The 8644-nt window shown below is 41.0% G+C and overlaps 1 protein-coding gene across 4 annotated transcripts in view; it reads right to left on the bottom strand.

Moving 5' to 3' along the window:
* The window catches only part of Pak1 (p21 (RAC1) activated kinase 1), a 121650-nt gene that overhangs the window by 60939 nt on the left and 52067 nt on the right, over window positions 1-8644 (bottom strand). For 2 of the 4 annotated variants that reach the window (XM_031387431.1, XM_031387433.1), the window contains exon 1: window positions 5452-5680. The exons of the other annotated variants lie outside the window; for them this stretch is intronic. The gene's annotated coding sequence lies outside the window, so the exon portion shown is untranslated. Of the gene's footprint in view, window positions 1-5451; window positions 5681-8644 lie in introns of those variants that run through there. 4 annotated transcript variants of the gene reach the window in all.

Raw genomic sequence — 8644 nt, 5'->3', positions numbered from 1 at the left:
CTCTCTCTCTCTCTCACACACACACACACACACACACAGCTTCTGACGACCCCCCTTTCTGAAATTTAACCAGCATTCAACTGTCTCCCAGATGTTTCTAGACTGAAGCAGCAATGTCTCAGAGAACACTATAAAATCTGGTCAATGCTTTCATTCCAAAGTTATAATTATTTTCCAGTATGACACTGTATGATCTCCCGCACCTCACCACCTAAGTGAATGAGCTTATTTTTAAAAAGAAAACAAAAATGTCTTCAGAAAAACTCCAGTTTCCACCCCCACAACAACATGCCTCCCTACATATACAACCATATTCTTCTTGCTTCCAGTTACAATGAAGGCATGATATCATTTCTTCCCTCAAAAACTTTCTTTTCCCTATACTCTCTTTTCTTGCCTGACTTCTTCCCTGGAATGACCTTCAATTACACCAAGCTTTCCTCTGATATATTCAGTCATTTGCTATATTGCTATTTAACAAATTGTTATGTATTTATAATGTAATAGCTCTAATCTAGTTGGGTAAAACAAAACTCCTACATTTCCAGAAATTATGTGTCTAGTAAGAGATGCAGACAAAAAATAAGCATTAAATAAAACAGTGTCAAGTACACATGTGTGTGTAAGTGTGGGACCAGGGTTGGTCAGGAAAGGACTTGTTGAGAAAGAAACACTCAAGACCTAAAGAAACAAGATGACAAACACTGGAGAGATGGCTCAGTAGTTAAGAAATTAGTTGACAGCCAAGTGGTGGTGGTATACATTTTTAATCTCAGCACTGGGAAGGTAGAAGCATGAGGATCTCTGAGTTCGAGGCCAGCCTGGTCTACAGAGTGAGTTCCAGGACAGCCACGGCTACACAGAGAAACCTTGTCTCAAAAAAACAAAACAAAAAAAAAGTAAATTTACTTATCTTAAAAAGTAGAGCCAAAGAGTTTTAAAAACTGATGTAGCACAGCAAAGAAAAAGGAAACTCAAAGTCATAACTAAATGATTCCTTTTACCTGACCCAAGAAATATTAGAAAAATATATCAAACACTATATAGTACCCTACACATGTGCGCACAACTCTCCTCTGACACCATCTTCCTCTTCCAAATACCACTATGCCTTTGCTTGCCCTAAGAAGCAGAGCTTCTCAAAAGAATTATCTATTAATATTTGAAGTACTATTTCCACTACCTTCTCCTCTGTGCCAAGGGGCATCCTTCCTATTTCACAAAAGCATTCTTGTCAAGATTGCCAATCATTTCCATCCTGAAAAATCTAATGGTCACTGTTCTGTCCTTTTCTTGTTCATTTCTCATCAGCAGTCAATATAATTAACCTCAGTTCTCTTTTAAATACTCTGTCTTGGATTCCTTTTCCTTTATCTTTCTGCCTTCCCTTCTCCCTTCTGTATACACTTCCTTCAGTACTTTTCACAAATCTAAGACTTGAGACCCCTTTACTCATATAATACACTCTCCCCAAGATGACCTCACCCAGTCCAAAGGCCTCACATATCACCCTTGTTGCTGATGACACCAAGTTTTTAACCTTTTGACCACACACCTCTCTTATCTGGCAGTCAACTCTACCTAAACTTCTGTTAAGCTGCAGGTACTGGTCAGAGTGGCAGTTGTCTCACAGACAGTTAGACTTAACATGATCAAAAGGCACTCTTAATTATCACAGCAACTATCCCAATTTTTAATTATATTCATTTATTATACATATCCTTAATAAACAGTAGTAACTACATTTGTTTTATTTACTAACCTATATTTAGAAACTAAAAAGGCACTCAGCTGACTCTTAAATATACTAGGCCCGAGTTTGCCCTCCAAAGAATGCAGACTAATGGGAAGAAAAGATACAGGATCTACATAACAATACATCAATGGCAAGTGCCTCCACTGAGTGCAGAGAGGCGTTACATAAATACAGAAGAGAGGCTCTAACAGCAAAGAAAGACTTTCTTTAAAAAAAAAAAATTATAGATACTATTTATTTATTTTACAAATGCACACGCACTCTATCTGCATGTATACTTTCATGCCAGAAGAGGGCATCAGATCATACTATAAATGGTTGTGAGCCACCATGTGTTAGGTGAGAATTGAACTCAGCACCTCAAGAAAAGCACCCAGTGCTCTTAACCACTGAGCCATCTTCCCAAAGGAAGACCTGTTTAACAGGTGACTTTAGAGTTTATTTTGAAGATTAAGAATAAGTATAGCTATTAAGTACCAAGTGGGTAATTTTTTTTAAATATTTTTTATGTGCACTGGTATTTTGATTGCATATATGTCTGTGTTTGGGTGCCAGATCCCCTAGAACTGGGTTACAGGCAGTTGTGAGCTGCCATTGCAGAGAACTGAACCCAAGTCCTCCAGAAACCAGCCAATGCCGCCTCTCCAGCACCATATTTTTTATTTTTTTATAAAAATTACTTCCTTATCATCATAATAAACTCTTCAATGTTAATATAAATATTTTTCATTTTAGTATAACATGAAACTTGGATAAACAAGCAAGTAACCAGCAACCATTACATTAAATTTGACCTTAATTACTTTCTCTTCTACTTGTCTACTTATCATAGTCACTCAAAATAAAATCTTTTATACTGGCCCCCTACTGTGTTTCTGACATGAATAAGGCACTATATTACCAGTTGACCTCTATTTTGAACATGAAGCTCAATTATCAATCCTAAAAGCTTTCTATATATTCCCTCTTTTTCTTTTATTCCTCAAGAATTGAGACCTAATTTAGATTTCTCAGGTGCATCCTTGGGCTTCTGGGCTATAGCATCTGAGCATCTTCTTAGGTGCTTTAAGAATGCATCCAGAGACAATAGCAAGAATATGGATAGATCACTGCACAAAGTGTGTTCATGCACCCACTGCCTCACTGGATCCCCACCAGCCCTACAGGGTGTTATATTCTTACCTTACAGAAGTCTGTGAAGTAAACACCTAGCCTATCTGGTCTCTGGACTCTAACTTGTGCCAGAAATTGAATATAAGAAAACAGGGAAGAGAAAGGGAATAACTCAGAGAGGGTGTTCAGCAGTGAGTCACCTAAATGGCCTGCAGCCAGAAATAAACAGGGACAAAATCTGCTTCCTTCCAAGGTACTGAGAATTTGTTTAGCCAGGGCATAATAACCTACCACATGTAAATTTGTTTTCTATTTCATTAATAGTTACATTTTATTCCCAAAGACAGAAAAAACAAGAAAATTCTTTATACACAATATGCACATGTCACAAGATAACATAGTCTAAATAAATTTGTATCACAATTAAAGAAGACTTGAGTTTACAATTCAGCCCTGGCTGATTTGTTGAACTAGTCTTCCTCCACTACCTTATCATAGCTCCCTGTGCTTCCCTCTACACTACCACATGAGGGTCCACACCCCTAGACCTGCATCTGAACACAGCAAATGAACTAACAGTACTCAGCAACTAGCACCATAACTAACATACTATAGATGACTGAGAGAATGTTTATTTTTAAAATTACATCTATTTATATATATGTGCGTTGGGATAGTGGTGAGCGCATACCATGGCTCACATATCCAGACATCTCGCAGGAATTAGTCTCTCCTTCCACCATATAAAACCTGGGAATAGAACTCAGATCATCATGCTTGGTGGCAAGTGTTCTCACCAGCCAGAGAGAACAGTTAATGATGGATACCAAACTGGTATCTTGTATGTGTGTATACATGCATACACACATTGCATATATTAGTGAGTATCAATGAAACAATAAACCTGTCCATCTCATCCCTGTTTCCCCCCTGACTCTCCCATTTTAGGACACTACCCAGGGGGAGCAGGCAGGGGAGGATGCAGAGCAAAAATAAACCTTTTCAATGAGCCTACCATCAGGAGAGGAAAAGAACCTATATGGTTACACATCCTTTACACACCTTTACATATCCTATAAATCTTTCCCTCTACAGCTACCCTTACCCCCAAATAACCTCCATCTTGATGCCAAAGCCACCTTCTTCCTAAAGAACACTCTTGCCCCAAGACTTCACCTTCTTCTCTTCATCCCACTGTGCTATCTGGTAACTGGCTATCTCCCAGCCCCTTATATCAATGAGGGGCTCTCAGGAAGGTCTACCTAACTGTATTTGTACTTGTTCTCCAGCTCGAGCCTTCAAGCTCTTCATTTCCTATCATGATTTTTCCCTTCTGCCCAGAGATCTGCCTTAGCTGTCAAGGAAAAAGATGGGAAATAAATCCAGGAAGAACAACTGCTTTTTGGGAAGCCCCAAAACACAGCTTGAGGGCAGTAAGGAGAGAGACTGACACATAAAGAAAACAGAGCTTAGGTCAAAAACAAGAGGAAGAGGAACCAGGGAAGAAATGAAAAAGAAAAAAGAAAGAAGAAACCGTGGTTATGAAGGGAAAGGAGGCAAGAAGTGGAAAGTGGGAGGACAAGAAAAAGAAGAAAAGAAAATGGTGAGATAGGAAAACAGGTGAGGGGCAGGCAGGGAAAGCTGAGCAGCAGGAGGATGCAGGAAGAAAGGGAGGACAGGAAGGCTTCCAGAGGAAATGCATAGCTCCTCTGAAACCCAGAAGAGAAAGGTCTAAAGTAATCAACATAGGTTAGTATTTGTATTTCTTAGTGCCAGATAATAAAGGAAGGAATTACAGTGATTAAGATATTATACAATCTCAATGTCTGTTATTTACATAGCAGATCAATAACAGTGCACCAGAGAAGACAGCCTAGTTTATAGCAGCGGTCTAAATATCAAAGAATTGGCCGGTTCAGGGAAAAAAAAAAAAGCATACTTCCACCTGTTTCTTCTGAACCCCACACCCTATACTCAACATATGTACTCTTAGGTGCACAAGCATTAGCACTTCAAGCTGTTCTTGCCCTGAAGTCACTGGTTCTAAACAGACCTGTCTCTACCTAGCTCACCTTTCCAGTGTAAAATTTAAAGCCTAGAAAAGCCAGTTACAGAATGCTAAGCCCTTCTCTTTAAATAAGGAAACTAAGGCTCACAGAGACTGCTTAAACAGGAACAGCTGCAGGGGTCTCCTATCTTCACTCCATCTCCAACCAGAGAGCAGTATCTCTGGTCCCAGGAAACCAGCAGCTAAACCAAGGCACAGAAAAGCATCACCCGGGCCACCAAACAGAAGCATGCTTACAAAGGAGTGGGGCCCCTGGGGCATGCAGTTCCCCAAAAATCCAGCTTCCCCTTCATAACCTTCCCTAGCCAGATGTCTTATTCCAGCACAGGCCTAGCCCTAAGTAGGCTTATCTCAATGTTACACCGCCAGGCCCTTTCCTCATTAAGAATCCCTTAATATAAGTGGAATGTAATGTTCTTCCCATTCCCTTCCCCGGAAGGCAGCAAGACACCGGCTCCTACTACCCCAGCCCAGTCTAGCTATGCCAGGCCCAGGGAAGGCCAGCCAGCATTACCTGGCGGTGGGTGCGGGGCCCAGCATCTCGGGTGATCTTGTGTATCTGTCGCAGAGCCGCACCTCTCTCTGCTCAGCAGTTGGGACAAAGCCCGGGCTGAACCAGCCTGACAGGCTGGATTCGGCTAAGCGCCGCAGCACAGCCACCCAGCTCCCAAGGCGCAGCACACTCAGGCCCACGTAGGGCGGCAGCACAGACACGGAGCTCAGTGAAGGGGCGGGGAGGGAGGGAGGAACAGAGAAAGGAATGAAAGGAGGCGGGGAGAGCGCTGCTCCCGCCCCCTTTTTTCTGAAGAGGCGCTGAGGGGCAGGAAACAAATGCATAACCAATGTTTTGATTGTCTGTGCTGTTCTCCCAACCCAGGCTCCAACAAGAGGTACCAGACAGGCTCTCAACTTTCCTAATGCTGCGACCTCATGTTGTGGTGACCCCCAATCATAAAATTAATTTTGTTGCTATTTCATAACTGTAATTTTGCTACTGTTATGAATTGTAATGTAAATATCTGACATTTCCAATGGTCTTAGGTGACTCCTGTAAAAGGTTGTTCAACAACCCCTCAAGGGATCGGGACCCACAAGCTGAGAGCAGCTGTTCTAGAGCCTGCCAAAGTCCTCTTGAACCCAGAAGTCAAGACCTCCTCAAATCACATTCAAGATTCGTTCAGACTAGAACAGAGAGGGGGAAATGCATCTCTTCGCTGACTCTCTAAAAGGTGTCCCATGAAAGATAATTTGTATAATGTGTCCCTATACTTTACAAACCTATGTCCATTTCAGAGTTATGGAGTAGGCCCTACACCAATCTCAGAATTTCTTAAGCACCTCTCAGATACCAGACACTATGTTAGAACTGGAGCTGGATAATACATTAAAGAAACAACTCTAGACTGTCCCCTCACAATAAAGGGTGCCTCCTGAAGACTGAACTGATAAAAATGTACCTTCACATATTTCCAGTACAACCATCACTCAAAACACGCACCCAACTCAGCCCTTGCCCTTGAGGCATATGACTGAAATCAAATTATGCAGATTAGTTCTACCAGGTAATAATTAATGAGTTTAGGAGTTTTAAATTATTTGCATCTCCTTATTTGGTATGGGGTGAGGGTGAGTGGTACATTTGTGCCATGGTATGCATGTGGAGTCAGAGGATAACTCATGAGAATCAGTTTTCTCCTTCTACCATATGTGTCCTAAAGTTCAAACTTGGGTTGTCAGGCTTAGTGCCAAAAACCTTTATGCAGTGAGCCATCTCACAGGCTCAGAAGTTTAGATTCTGCTCTAAGTTTCACTAGTAGAAGGGCTCTGGAAAGACAGGATAACAAAAATCAGTGTTTTAAAAGATCCCTGGTCAATGGAAAGGAGTATGGGCAAGAACACAGTTAACAGAAATTTTTAGAGCTACAGGCAACAGAAAGCAGAAAATAGTACTAATTTAAACGAATGTCTAAGATGAAAATAAATAACACATTCTGAAGATGCTGCTAGAGAGCTGCACAGCAGAGCAGGTATAGGACAGGAGGCAATGGATAAGGAAATGCAGTAACTTCTCCAGGGTTATACAACCAGCAAATGGCATGGCCATGTATATACTATGGTCTGAATCCTAAGCCTATGTTTCTTTTTAGGCCTCCTATTTATTTCTGTTTTGTTTACAAAAGATAACTGTTGGTCAGCTTCATACTAACTCCAAAGAGTCGGTGACCAACATGAAACCTGACTTATATAACATGAAGCCATCTTCCCTGACAAATGTCTGCACTACCACTCAGTGTGCCCAAATTAGTCTAAATGCAGAGGAAGAACTCTATACAGAAAGAACTCAGCTCTTTTATTATTTACCCTTCCTAAGCCCTGAATACATACAGTATTTGGGAAAGGAGACAGGAATTTCTACATTTAAAAAGAAAAAAGAAAAAAAAAAAACCTGGGGCCAGTAAGGTGGAACAGCAGGTGGAGGAACTAGCTGCCAAGGCTGCTGTGCTGACCATCTTTGTGGCACAGGGTTGCGAGAACCAACTCCTTCCTACATGTTTTTCTCTGGTTTTCTCATGCACATCATGGCATATGGTTTATTCATATCTTCCCTCTTCCACCCTCCTCTTTCATAGACGGCGGGGGGGGGGTCAGACAGACAGACAGACAGACAGGCAGGCAGACAGGCATACAGACAGACAGGCAGACAGGCAGACAGACAGAATGCTAGAGAGATGGTTCAGCACTTGTTGCTTGGCTGGGTTCAATCCCCAGCACCTACATGATGGCTCAAAATCATCTGTAACTCCAGTTCCAGGAAATCTAACCCCCCCCCCTTTCTGATCTCTTTGCTGTTGTTATTGTTGTTACGTTTTTTGTTTAATTTGGTTTAGTTTTGTAAAACAGTGTGTCAACCCAGGCTTGTCTGAAATTTATTTATGGACCCTAGGAGAACCATGAACTCCTGATAATCCTATCTCAGCTTTCTGAGTACTGGAATATCATTACTCAGTTCTAAAGTGGTTTTAAAATGGTCATAGTTTCCCGGGCAGTGGTGGCACACGCCTTTAATCCCAGCACTTGGGAGGCAGAGGCAGACAGATTTCTGAGTTCAAGGCCAGCCTGGTCTACAGACTGAGTTCCAGGACAGCCAGGGTTACACAGAGAAACCCTGTCTCAAAAAAAACCAAAAAAAAAAAAAAAAGGTCATAGTTCATACTCTGTCCTTCATTCTAGTTTATATAGCATGAGTGACAGAAAAGGATAGAGAAGGAGAAGGAAAAAATCTAGACATGGACTTTATAGGCTACACACACACACACACACACACACACTCAAAATGGATCATAGATCTAAATTTCAAGACTATAAAATGTCTGTAAGATAATGCAGGAGAAAATCTAGATGATCTTGATTTAGCAATGGCCTTTTAAATGCCATCATCAAAGACAATTCATTTAAGAAAAACTAGACAAATTGAACTTTATTAAAACATAAAACTGTTCTTCAAAAGACAATGTTAAAAAAATGAAGAGAAGACACTGACGAGGAAAAATATTTGCAAAGTACATGTACAGATTGTGCTTTATGTACATATGCAAAGGACATAAAGGATTTGTACTCAAAATACACAAAGAAGTCTTAAAATTCAGCAATAAGAAAACAAATTTAATCAAAACAAAGACAGGTGGAAGGGAGGGAGGGAAGGAGGG

This window comes from Mastomys coucha, unplaced genomic scaffold (genome assembly GCF_008632895.1).
Source record: "Mastomys coucha isolate ucsf_1 unplaced genomic scaffold, UCSF_Mcou_1 pScaffold21, whole genome shotgun sequence".
Taxonomy (NCBI): domain Eukaryota; kingdom Metazoa; phylum Chordata; class Mammalia; order Rodentia; family Muridae; genus Mastomys; species Mastomys coucha.
This window is presented reverse-complemented; position numbering and strand designations above follow the sequence as displayed.